The 13,457-nt window shown below is 52.0% G+C and overlaps 1 long non-coding RNA gene across 4 annotated transcripts in view; it reads left to right on the top strand.

Annotated features, from left to right (window-relative positions):
* The first annotated feature begins 4,125 nt into the window (after positions 1-4,125).
* Positions 4,126-13,457, top strand: part of LOC115642840 — a 50,848-nt gene continuing 41,516 nt past the window's right edge. For 3 of the 4 annotated variants that reach the window (XR_003998247.1, XR_003998246.1, XR_003998248.1), the window contains exons 1-2: positions 4,126-4,213; positions 5,460-5,604. This is a non-coding gene — a long non-coding RNA (uncharacterized LOC115642840). The remainder of the gene's footprint in view (positions 4,214-5,459; positions 5,605-13,457) is intronic. The other variant, XR_003998249.1, reaches the window with a different exon arrangement.

The raw sequence follows: 13,457 nt of genomic DNA on the forward strand, positions 1-13,457 counted from the left end.
TACTAAGGGTGTGCACCAGTGCCTAAAACACCAGGGTGGCAGAGACCTTCAGTGCCCAAAACAGCAGTACGGTGGCACTAGAACTGGGATCAATTTCTAGCTCCATCATGGACAGCCTGGGTGAGCTTGGACACATCAGTGTTTTTCCTCCCAACTTTAGTCTCTTTACCCAGCTGCCCACTCACTGGGGTCTACTCTCTCTCCAGAGCTGCTCACCACTAAAGTCTGTGTGGGTGTCACCAGAGCTGAAGGTAGTTCAGTCCCGGAATAGTCTTACAAGGGGGGCTGTGGAGTCTTTCCCTAGAAGTTTTTAAGAACAGGTAGGACAAACCTCTGTCAGGGACAATCTCCATATACTTGGCTCTGCCTCAGTAGGGAGAGCTGGACTTGATGACAGCTTAAGGTCCTGTCCAGCTGTACATTTCTAGGATGCCATGAAATATATACATATAAAACCAAACCATACAGAAAAAAAAACGAGAACACCACTAAATAATGCCAGCCAATTCAGAAAAAACAACAACAAAAAAATACACTCCACAGCATAAAATGACAATATAAAGGAAAAGAAAGCAACCCAATGCAAACTAACACAGCCTAGGGCCAAGTACACGATGGAAAAGAGCTCAGCTCAAACCAACACAGCACAACACAGGCACTAGACAAGCTGAAGCAAAACAATGCATCATAAAACTATGCAACACAAGATGGTGCAATCACAGTTCCAAATGGTCCATGCAAAACAGCTCAGCGTAGAACAGGGCACAGCACAAAAGAGAATTATTTCAATGTAGACCTGGAAGGGATCTTGAGAGGTCGTCTACTCCAGCCCTTTGTGCTGAGGCAGGACCAAGTATCCCTAGACATTCCCAGACTGGTGTATCTCTAACCTGGTCTGAAAAACCTCCAGTGAAGGAAATTCCACAGCCTCCTTTGGAAGCCAATGCAAGGCAAACACCTACCAAAACAACGCTACACGCTGGGCCTGAGATTAAGGGGAGAGGCAAGAATTCAAACAATCTGAGTTCGGTTCCCAGTTTTGCCCCAGATTCTCCATGCAAACTTGAGCAAATTACTTCAGCTTTCTGAGCTTCAGTTTCCCCATCTGTAAAATGGAGAGTCGCCTCCCACCACTGGCCTGTTTAGCCTCTGAGCTTTTTGGGGCAAGGCCTGTACCTATGAGCATGTCGACACTGCAGTCAGACACCAGCAGCTGGCCTGTGCCCGCTGACGTGGGCTCACATGCCTCAGGCTGTGGGGCTGTTTAATTGTGGGTCCATGTTCCGGCTGGGGCTGCAGCCCAAGGTCTGGCACCCTCCCACCTCGCAGGGTCCGACAGCCTGGCTCCAGCCTGAGCCCAGACACTTACACTGCAATTAAACAGCCCCTTCGCCTGACCTCAGTCGGGGATTCTGCAACTCCCGGCATTACAGGAGCCATGATTTTGTTTGGGATCCCTGCAGCATCTGGAAAATGTGGGGGCAGGATCTCTGTCAGGGTCTGTGCTGTGCCCAGTACAGTGGTGGGGCGTGATCTCGGTCAGGGTCAGTGCAGTGCCAGACCCAACGGGGACACAGATCTCAGTCAAGGTCTCTGAAGTGCCCAGCACAATAGACGCATCAGTTTGGGTCACAGTCGTGCGCTGCCTGGCACAAGGGGGTCCGTGATCTCAGTGCAGGTCTCAGTTTTACCTGGCACAATGTGGGGTCTGATCAGGACCGGTGCTAGAGGTTTGAGTGCCCTAAGCACACGGCAATTTCGCCGCTCCGCACGCTGGTCCTGCGGCTCCGGTGTAGCTGCCGCAGTAGTGCCTGCGGGCGGTCCACCGGAGCCGTGTGAGCAGCCAACAGTCTGCAGGTCCTACTGCGGCAGGTCCACCGGAGCCGCCTGCAGCCCCCTCCAGCAAAATGCTGCCAACCAATAGTTCTGGCGCCCTAAGCAATTGCCTCGGCCGCCTAAATGCAAGCACCAGCTCTGGGTCTGATCTCACCTGGGGTCTCTTCAGCGCCTGGCAGAACAGGGCCCAGATCTCAGTTGGGGTCTCTGCAGCGCCCGGTGAACAGAGCCATGCTCAGTACGATAGAAGCCCTGATCTCAGTCACACACCTTCAGAGAAAAGAAAAAAATGTTGAGAATTCAATATCAGTATTTCAGAACTGAGGAGAAAATGGGGCACAAACTAAATATTTGCCAATATAAGGGAGAAGTATCATGTGGGGAGATTTTATGTCACCATTCAACCACTCAAGAGAAAAGAGGGGAAATTGGAGAGGATTATATAAGGATATTGAATCAACAACAGAATGGGATGGATTCTTCTTGCCTCACATTCACATGGACAGCAGGGAGCTCTGGGTGATGTGGCCTTCACAAGGGAGAGGAGTGGGGCTGGAGTGAGGGAGGGGCAGGCAGCGGGGTCTGGGAATGTGACTAGTAAAGGGGTCAGCAACCTTTCAGAAGTGCTGTGCCGAGTCTTCATTTAGTCACTCTGAGTTAAGGTTTTGCGTGCCAGTAATGCATTTTAATGTTTTTAGTCAGTCTCTTTCTGTAAGTCTGTAACTAGAACTAACTTACTGTTGTATGTAAAGTAAATAAAGTTTTTAAAATGTTTAAGAAACTTCATTTAAAATCAAATTAAAATGCAGAGCACACTGGAAATGTGGCCATGGGGGACACTTGCTCCTCCCTCCCTTTCCTGGGCCTTCCCACGCCCTGTTGCCAGCAGAGAGTGGCCCCCCAGCGCAGCCCAGAGGTGTCCCTGTCTCAGGGGCCCCCCAGTCTCTGCCCAGTTCAGAAATCACTCGGGGGAACCATTTCCCACCCACACAAGGACAAATCACTGCAGGTGAAAATGGGGGAAACACCCCAAACCTGAGATCTGAACTGGCCATTGGCGAAGGGGAGAGAAAATGGGGCACAATGGGGGGAGGGGAACAGGGAACTTGTCAGGGGTTTGGGGGAGGGGGGGTCACTCTGGGTGCTGCTCGCTGCTCTCTAGGGAGAAAGGGGGCAGGATGGGAGAGGAGGGGGGTCCCCACGGGGGGGGCAGCGGTAAATCCGAGGGGATCTCAGCCCCCCCTTCTCCCCCCGCTCCTCGGGGGTCACCTGCTCTTCTCCCCCCCCCCATGTCCGGGCTGCACAGACATTTCCCACCCCCGCCCGCCCCTTCCCCACGCAGGGACCCCAGTGGGGCCGGGCCCCTCCCCCGCGGGGCCCCAGGGCAGAGCCTGGCCGGGCCGGGGGGCGCTGGGCTCCAGCGGGGACAGCAGCTCCAAGCCCCCCGCGGGCGCTGCCCCCCCTGGGAGCAGATCCCGGCGCTGCGGGATGCCGGGTCCCCCCCGGACACTGGGGCGGAGTCACCGCCCGGCCCCCCCCGGGGCTCGCTCCGGGACCTGGAGCTGCAGCTCCGCAGCGGGGGGGGGGCAGGGCCCGGGCCGGGCGCGGGGGGGTTAATGAAGGGCTCTCCCGCCGCGATCTGCGCATGCCCAGAGCCCCCACGGCACAAACCCTTCTCCGGCCCCGGGAGAGGCGCCAACGGCCCCGCGCGAGCCAGGCAGAGCCGGAGCGACCAACTCTCCTTCGCAGCCGGCCCCGCCTCCCCGCCGACGTCACTTCCGCTCCGGAGAGCGTCAGGAACTACATCTCCCAGCCTGCCCCGGGGGCGCGTCCGCTCTCTCCAGCCCAGCTAAGGGAGGCGCCAGGGACCATCCTTTCCCCCGGCCCCGCTCTCTCTTCCAGCCGCTGCCTGTCACCCCCCCCCGCCTTTTTCCGGGGAGCGGCAGAGCTGGGCGGGCTTGTGACTCCCACGTAATAACCGCCCCCCCACACCCCAGCCCTGAGCCCCCTCCGGCAGGAGCGTGTCTGCCCCCCGCGTGTCCCAGCGCCCCGGGCCCTGCCCGCCCCGCGCTGCGCTCCCGGCCCCGGCCATGGCCCCGCTGCCGGTGTAACGACAGAAAGGCCGGGAGAGGAGGTGGGGCCGGGGGAAAGGATGACCGGGGGGGAGGGTCCAGGATGGATCCCTGGCGCCTCCCTTAGCTGGGCCGGAGAGAGCGGAAGCGGCCCCGGGGCAGGCTGGGAGATGTAGTTCCTGACGTCTACCGGAGCGGAAGTGACGTCGGCGGGAGGCGGGGCCGAGCTGCGAAGGAGAGTTGGTCGCTCCGGCTCTGCCTGGCTCGCGCGGGGCCGTTGGCGCCTCTCCCGGGGCCGGAGAAGGGTTTGTGCCATGGGGGCTCTGGGCATGCGCAGATCGCGGCGGGAGAGCCCTTCATTAACCCCCCCGCGCCCGGGCCCTGCCCCGCTGCGGAGCTGCAGCTCCAGGTCCCGGAGCGAGCCCCGGGGGGCGGGCGGTGACTCTGCCCCAGTGTCCGGGGGGGACCCGGCATCTCGCAGCGCCGGGATCTGCTCCCGGGGGGGGGGGCAGCGCCCGCGGGGGGCTCGGAGCTGCTGTCCCCGCAGGAGCCCAGCGCCCCCCGGCCCGGCCAGGCTCTGCCCTGGGGCCCCGCGGGGGAGGGGCCCGGCCCCACTGGGGTCCCTGCGTGGGAAAGGGGCGGGCGGGGGTGGGAAATGTCTGTGCAGCCCGGACATGGGGGGGGGAGAAGAGCAGGTGACCCCCGAGGAGCGGGGAGAGAAAGGGGGGGGCTGAGATCCCCTCGGATTTACCGCTGCCCCCCCCGTGGGGACCCCCCTCCTCTCCCGCCCTGCCCCATTTCTCCCTAGAGAGCAACGAGCAGCACCCAGGGTGACCCCCCCTCCCCCAAACCCCTGAGCAAGTTCCCTGTTCCCCTCCCCCCATTGTGCCCCATTTTCTCTGCCCTTCGCCAATGGCCAGTTCAGATCTCAGGTTTGGGGTGTTTCCCCCATTTTCACCTGCAGGGATTTGTCCTTGTGTGGGTGGGAAATGGTTCCCCCAAGTGATTTCTGAACTGGGCAGAGACTGGGGGGGCCCTGAGACAGGGACACCGCTGGGCTGGGCTGGGGGGGGCCCCTCTCTGCTGGCAACAGGGCGTGGGAAGGGCCAGGAAGGGGAGGGAGGAGCAAGTGTCCCCCATGGAGATGGCCCAGCCCCAGGTTTCCCAGTCCAGCTACTCCTCCTCCACCCCCCCACTACCTGCTAGTCACATTCCCAGACCCCATTGCCAGCCCCTCCCTGCTGCCAGGGACCTTCTGCCTCCAGCCCCGCTCCTTTCCCCTGTGAAAAGACATCACCCAGGGCTCCCTCCTGGCCCTGTGAGTGTGAGGCAAGATGAATCCGTCCCATCCTGTTGTTGATTCAATATCGCTGTATAATCCCCTCCAATTTCCCCTTTTTTCTCTTGAACTGTTGAATGGTGACATAAAATCTCCTCACATGTTGATGCTTGTCCCTTATATTGGCAAATATTTAGTTTGTGCCCCATTTTCTCCTCAATTCTGAAATACTGATAGCAAATTCTTGAAAATCTTCCCGCTTTTCTCTCCAGGTGTGTGACTGAGATCAGGGCTCCTATCGTACTGATCGTGGCTCTGTTGTGACACCTGCTGAAGAGACCCCAACTGAGACCTGGGCCCTGTTCTGCCAGGCACTGAAGAGACCCCAGGTGAGATCAGACCCCACTGTTGTGCCAGGTAAAACTGAGACCTGCACTGAGATCATGGCCCCCCTTGTGCCAGGCAGCGCACGACTGCGACCCAAACCACTGCCTCCATTGTTCTGGGCACTTCAGAGACCTCGACTGAGATCTGTGTCCCCGTTGGGTCTGGCATTGCACTGACCCTAACAAAGATCACACCCCACCACTGTGCTATGCACTGCACAGACCCTGATGGAGATCCTGCCCCCACATTTTGCCAGTTGCTGCAGGGGCCCTAAACAAAATCAGGGATCCTGTAATGCTGGGAGCTGCAGAGTCCCCAACTGAGATCAGGCGTCCTGTTGTGCAGGGCTCTACACAGACACTGACCAAGATCAGAGTCCCCATTGTGACAGATGCGGAAAAGACACCAAGGGTATCTCTACCCTGCTGTCAAAAATCCCCAGCTGGTCCATGCCAGCTGACTCAGGCTCACAGGATCAGCCGAAGGGGCTGTTTAATTGCAGTGTAGATGTCTGGGCTCAGGCTGGAGCCAGGCTGTCGGACCCTGCGAGGTGGGAGGGTGCCAGGCCTTGGGCTGCAGCCCCAGCCGGAACATGGACACCACAGTTAAACAGCCCCACAGCCTGAGCCATGTGAGCCCACGTCAGCGGGCACAGGCCAGCCGCCGGTGTCTGACTGCAGTGTCGACCTGCCCACAGGGACAGAGAGGCCTTGCCACAAAAAGCTCAAAGGCTAAATAGGCCAATGGTGGGAGGCGACTCTCCATTTTACAGATGGGGAAACTGAAGCTCAGAGAGCTGAAGTAATTTGCTCAAGTTTGCATGGAGAATTGGGGGCAAAACTGGGAACTGAACCCAGATTGTTTGAATTCTTGCCTCTCACCTTATCCACAAGCCCACCGTGTGTGTGTACAGTGTTGTTTTGGTCTATGTTTGCCTTGCGTTGGCTTCCAATGGAGGCTGTGAAATTTCCTTCACTGAAAGTTTTTAACACCAGGTTAGAAATCCACCGATCTGGGAATGTCTAGGGATACTAGGTTCTGCCTCAGCACAGAGGGCTGGAGTAGACAACCTCTCAAGATCCCTTCTAGGCCTACATTGAAATAATTCTCTTTTGTGCTGTGTCCTTGTCATAAACAGATAGTTAAGGGTTAATAGAACAGAAGTACTTCATGTCTCTTTTGTCTGTAAAGGGTTAACAAGTTCAGTGAGCCTGGCTGTCACCTGACCAGAGGACCAATCAGGGGACAGGATACTTTCAAATCTTGAGGGAGGGAAGTGTTTGTGTGTGCTGTTAGTGTTTGGTTGGTGTTGTTTCTGGGTTCTGAGAGTGACCAGACGTGCAGCCAGGTTTCTCTCCAATCTCTCTGATACGGGCTCTTATGTGCTCAGAATAGTAAGTACTAGGTAGATGAGGCGAGTTAGGCTTATGTTTGTTTTCTTTATTTGCAAATGTGTATTTGGCTGGAAGGAGTTCAAACTTGTGTTTTACTGAAAGGATTTTAATTTGTACTTGTATACTTAGGCTAGGAGGGTATTCCCAGTGTCTATAGCTGAAAGACCCTGTAATATATTCCATTTTAAGATTGCAAAGATAATATTTACTTTTTTTCTTTCTGTAATTAAAAGCTTTTCTTGTTTAAGAGCCTGATTGTTATTTTATTCTGGTGTGAGACCCCAGGGGACTGGGTTTGGATTCACCAGGGAATTGGTGGGGAGAAAGGAGGGAAGGGGGAGAGAGAGGTTAATTTCTCTCTGTGTTAGGATTACTTTCTCAGGGAGAGTCTGGGAGGGGGAGAGAGAAGGAGGGGGGAAGGTGAATTTTCCTCTCTGTTTTAAGCTTCAAGGAGTTTGAATCACAGTGATCTTCCAGGGTAAACCAGGGAGGGGATGCCTGGGAGAGGCAACAGTAAGGGAAAGGGTTTACTTTCCTTTTGTGAAGATCCAGAGGGACTGGGTCTTGGGGGTCCCCGGGCAAGGTTTTGGGGGGACCAGAGTGTACCAGGCGCTGGAATTCCTGGTTGGTGGCAACGCTACAGGTTCTAAGCTGGTAACTGAGCTTAGAGGAATTCATGCTGGTACCCCATCTTTTGGACGCTAAGGTTCAGAGTGGGGGTTTAAGCCATGACAGCCCTGTTCTACCCTGAGCTGTTTTGCATGGTGCCTTTTGGAACTATGATGCACCATGTTGTGTTGCATAGTTTTATGGTGCACTGTTTTGCCTCAGCTTGTTTGTTGTCTGTGTTATATTGGTTTGAGTTGAGCTATTTTGCATTCTGTACTTTTGTCCTAAGGTGTATCAGTTTGCATTCTGTTGCTTTCTTCTCCTTAGTTTTGTGTCATTTTATGCTGTACAATGTAGTTTTTTGTTTTGTTGTTTTTTTGAATGGCCTGACATCATGTTGTTGTGCGGTTTTTCTCTGTCTATTGTTTTATATATATATATATCGCATAGCCTCCTTGAAATGTAGGGCTGGATAGGATCTCAAGATGTCATCAAGTCCAGCTCTCTCTGCCGAGGCAGGACCAAGTATATGTTGATTATCTGTGACAGAGGTTTCTCCTACCTGTTCTTAAAAACTTCCAGGAAAAGAGACACCACAGCCCCCCTTGTAAGACTTTCCAGAGCTGAACTAGCTCAGCTCTGGTGACACCCACACAGACTTTAGTGGTGAGCAGCTGTGGAGAGAGGAGTCCCCAGTGAGTGGGCAGCTGGGTAAAGAGACTAAAGTTGGGAGGAGAAACATTGATGTGCGCAAGGTCTGTGATAGAGCTAGAACTAAATCCCAGTTCTAGTGCCACCGTACTGCTGTTTGGGCACTGAAGGTCTCTGCCACCCTGGTGTTTTAGGCACTGGTGCAAACCCTTAGTACAGACAGAATTTACACTAGTGCACTCTGGCACTGGTGCACCATGTCCCTGTTTGAAGGTTTGAAGTGGTGGGATGGGAGGGGCAGTGACCTCACAGAGGCCTGGGGCTGGCTGACCAGTGCAGCTGGTAAGGGAGGGGCAGCAGTGAGTGCTGGAGGTATGAGCCAGGAGCACAGCCCCACAGGACCAGACACTGACTTCTCCTGACTCATGACACACACACCCAGCTGTGTGCAGGGACTGCAGCTGAGCTGCCCTGCCAAGACAGCCTGTGCATCCATGGACAAACCACCTCTTCCTGCAGCTTAATACAATGGGGTGTGGGGACCTTTCCAGGCTGTGGGTGATGTGGCTCTGGCGTTAACGGGGTATGTTCCTGGCTCTGTCCCTGTCCTGCTTGGTGACCTTGGGGAAGTCACAGCCCCTCTCTGTTTTCCTCCTACCCATTGTCTCCTTGGATTGTGATCTCCTTGGGGCAAGGATTGTCCTTCTCTGTCTGTGCCCAGCAGAATGGGGGTGCTGATCTCAGTCAGGTTCTCTGCCATGTGCTGCACCATGGGGCCCTGATCTCCATCAGTGTCTGTGCAACACAAGGCACAGTTTATAGACTCAGAGACTTTAAGGGCAGAAGGTAGAGATGTATTTCAGATGAGTTCTCATCAGTTCCTTGTATAACAGTACTAACTCTTTCATGTGTCTGCTGGAAATACCTTGCCTGATGCATCCTAGGACTGCATTAACCTATTTCATGACTGCATCACATTGGCAGCTCATAATTATCCTTTTATCAACCAATACACCCAGGTCTTTCTCCTCCTCTGTCACTTCCAATTGACAAAAATCCCCAGCTTATTGCAAAATTATGCACTTGGGGACTAACAACTAGAATTTGTTCACTGTTCATTTTCATCCCATTTCTACTACTCCAACTTTCAAGGCCATGCAGATTTTCTTGCATGATTTTCCTGTCCTCCTCCATATTGGCAATCCCTCCCGGCTTTGTGTCCCACTCCCATTTCTTGTGCCAAGATCACTAATAAAAGTGAGTAAGATCGGTCCCAAGACTGATCTGAGGAACTCCACTAGTAACTCCCTCCAGCCTGACAACTCACCGTTCAATATGACCCCCCTGTAGACTCCCCTTTAACCAATTCTTTATTGACCTTTCGGTTCTCATATTAATCCCCATCTTCTCCAATTTAACGAATAGTTTCCCATGTGGAACTGTTATCAAAAACCTCACTGACATCCAGATCAGGTTTCTGTGGCACAATCTACCTTTTGTAACACCACGTTTTATGTATTTATAGTGCTGAAGGCTGGGAGGAAGTGTTAGCAATAGGCTGAGAATGGCCATGTGAAGGTGGGGGAGGGGATGGCAGACAGTGGGGAGGTGGGGGGGGGATGCGACATTGGAGGTATATCTGGGATTGTGTTTTGTAGGAGTCCATGTCTCTGCTCCCTGTTTCCGTGGTGCATTCCGTACCAAAGCAGCATGTCAGCAGAGCAGACGCACACACCGTAGCTCTGCCTGGAACATGCAGCGTTCACTACCAGACGGGCTGGGCTATTTTTCAGGGACCCAGCTTGATATGCCTGGCTGGAGTGGGTTCAGTTGGACTGGGGTCTGGGGCTCTGATAGTTTGCGATGTTCCTTTTTGCATAGTCAGTTCTTTCCATTTATTGTTTTACTCCCACCTATGCCCGATGCCGCTCTCTTCTTAACTTGCTTTTGTTATTTCACTTCCAGTTTATAAATGGGATCTAAGAATTGCAAAGCTGAATGAAAGATAAACAGACAGAACCATTTGAATGTTGGCCCATAGCCGGTAGAACTGTACCTTGTGATAGTCGGCTGTAATGACCGGGTTCCCTATTGTGTTTTCTGGTGGGGCGTGCTTTTAGGGCGAAAGGGCTCGTCAGGTGTTAGCTCTCCAAGGAACATGTCACCAGCCAGGGCTTGCAGTCATTCAGGAGTGGTGCACTGGGTTGTATTTAGGAATCTCAAAATAAAAGAAGTCGGCTGGTTCACAATATCCAATGAAATCTTGCAAACAATTATACAAATGGACCCTGTTGCTATTAAAACAACATGGTATTAGTACTCATTCAAAACTGACATTAAAATTAGGAGAGAAACGCATAAGAAAGGAACTGACACCTGCTTACCATTTCTTAATGCCTAAAATATTGACACTCCCTCACACCATCTTTTTTTAAAAGCAATGAACAGCACAGTCAACTTAATGAATGAAAGCACACCCATCATTGACAGCTTTGTGTTGCATGAGCATCTGATTAAACACCTAATAAAAACTGTACCACTGTAAGTGGAAATGCATCAACTCAGCTTAGCTCCAACGTGTTTAGATGGGAATGAAAAGTTTCTAAGTTAAATACATGGCAGAATGGTTAATGGGGAAAATACTCTGAAATGCCTCTACCCAGTCCTGTTGACTTCTCCTAAACACTCCATGAGTTCTGGCCTCCTGGTCAACTTGGCTCCCAGTCTCACATCAGCTGTGCCTTCTCCCAGCCTAACCCATTTTTACTGAAATTCTTCATCCTCGTCATCCAGGGAGGGGGTTGGTGCAGCAGCCCCTAAGGTACCTGCATTAATCACAGTCTCTTGAACTGGGGCTATTTAGATTTCAAGGAACGATTTATCCGAGTTACTGACGCTGGGAGGTGGGAGAGAGGAGAGACTGAGAGGGCGTTTGTTCTTAGGGCCATGTTCAACCCTGGTAGGCTTCTGTTACCTCGTCCTCCACCCTCCCCTACGTGTCTCTGCTCATGTGTCAGTGAGTCACCTTCTGATCATAATGCCACTGGCCTCAGGAGAGCACCGAGACAAGAGCTACATCACAAGAGGGTTATGGTACTGAGAGAAAAAGACATCACAGGGAGGGTGTAATTATCCTGAAATGAAACGTTCCAGTCTAGGAAGTGAAAGAATTCAAGTACTTCATTACTTAAAATTATGCTTGAAAGGATTGGATTTTTATGAATAAATTGCAGTAAATGTTGATTTCACTGTACACAGAAACAGATGAAAAAATATTTATATAGGTAATATACAGAAATGCTGCTGGAGAAAGTGAAGTTTGATTTAAGGATATTTACACTGTATATTTTGCGTGTGACATTGACAATTTCTCTTTGAACAATTATATGATTTGGCTTTTGGAATCTCAGCAGTTACTATAATTAAATAATTGTTGTCTGAGGACTCCTATAACTTCCCACAGCTCTAAACATTTAAATTGTAAACATTGAAAGAAGGGCTTAAAAATAAATATTGCAATCTATCGAAATTAGAAGAAAGAAATAGACAAAATGAATTTTGTCAAACCCACTTAACCGCAGTTGCAATATGTTAGGGGATGGAAATTCACAACTAAGGCACCAACCTTAATTCTGCCCTGTAGTGACACTAGGCAATCACCGTAGGGCTACGAATTAGGCATTTTAGTGTATAATGTTCCAGGTTACAAATCGGTATGATCTAAAGACACATGAGATCTTTTCCTCAGGATATCACCATCACTGGGTTGTTTCTCTTATGAGTAATTCCCAGAAATGAACAGATTAATAACATTTTATCAGTTATGAAGTGGCCATTTCAGATTTCTAGACAATGTCTGTTATTTTGCACTAGGGGCCAGGTCCTTGGAGAGATGGAACCTTGGTTTCATTTTAACTTCTCCATGCTCAGCAGCTTCTGGAATTTCGTTCAAAGTATTTACATGTTTCCCTGCCCTGGTGTTAAAAGTGCTGCTGTAGAAAGTGGAGAAGGTCAGGAACTGCCTGCAGGATCAGTAGCTGAGTCCCTTAGATATTTATAGCTCATTGGAAGGAGGACGGGATTGGTGGGTGTCTGGGGATTTAATAATAAACGCACAAATATCATTGTTCTTAGTGAATTTTCATCTTTTAATTCCCATACCCCACTAGTTACCTCTGGCTGCCCCCGGCCGTCTGGGGAGGGAGAACTAGTCAACTCCTGTGGCCAGTGTGGAACCTGAAGGCCCAAGGATCTTTCCGTGGCTGACTCAAAGTCACCCAGAGTGAAATTCACTTCACTGGATAAGGCCCTAGTTGCTGAGCTCTGCAGAGGGGTGGGGAGGTGAATTCCATCCCCCATTCTTGAGCATGGACCCCCTTCCAATTCTCACCCTGATCTCAGACACTACCCCAATCTTCCCCTGCAGTGATGGACCCACTTGATGCTGCCAGAGCCATCTGCCATGGGATCTAGAGAGGACAGAGGCCCAGCTCCAGAACTGCTCCCCCTTCCCACAGCCCCCAAGCTGTGCTGGAGTTGCCCTGACTTTCCAATCTGCAGATTGGTCCAGCTGTACCCAGCCCGTGCACCCATCGCACACAAACTTTGTCACAACAAACATCGCAGGACTGGGAAGGACCATCTGGGGCTGGCTGCAGTCTCCCTTTGCTGCTGTGAGGGGAATGGAGTGATCCCTCATATAGGATCCAAACATACCCAGGGGCAGAAGGGAAATGTAGTTTCTTCCAGGGGTTTGAAATGTTTGGCTTAGAGTCCTGAGCTCTGTCTTCCTGTTTGTCTCCTTCTGCCACTTTCAGATCTCTTGGAGAGACAAGGTGGGTGAGGTAATTTTTTTAGAACCTATTAAAAATACCTATTTGCTATCCTGGGACCAACATGGGTACAACAACTTTCCCCTTTGTACCCCCTCCCCATCTCACCTCCCCCTCAGCGGAGACTGTCCCATGTGATAGGAAAATAAGGGTTCAGTCCTGTCACTGGATTGGGTCTTGCCAGCACTAACGGGAGTGAAAGCCTGTGTGCATTAATGACAGCAGCAGCTCTGGGACTCGACACATAGGGAGAAGAGATGGGAGTGAGCTGGTTCTGTTTGTGCCAGGTGTGAGTTACTCATGTGGGAATTCTGCAGCGCTGCCTATGCACAGAATTCATGTCTGGTGCAGAATTTCTTTTTTTGGCTTGAAGAAGATACATTCTGCCTGAGAAGTG

This window comes from Gopherus evgoodei, unplaced genomic scaffold, assembly GCF_007399415.2.
Source record: "Gopherus evgoodei ecotype Sinaloan lineage unplaced genomic scaffold, rGopEvg1_v1.p scaffold_46_arrow_ctg1, whole genome shotgun sequence".
Taxonomy (NCBI): Eukaryota; Metazoa; Chordata; order Testudines; family Testudinidae; genus Gopherus; species Gopherus evgoodei.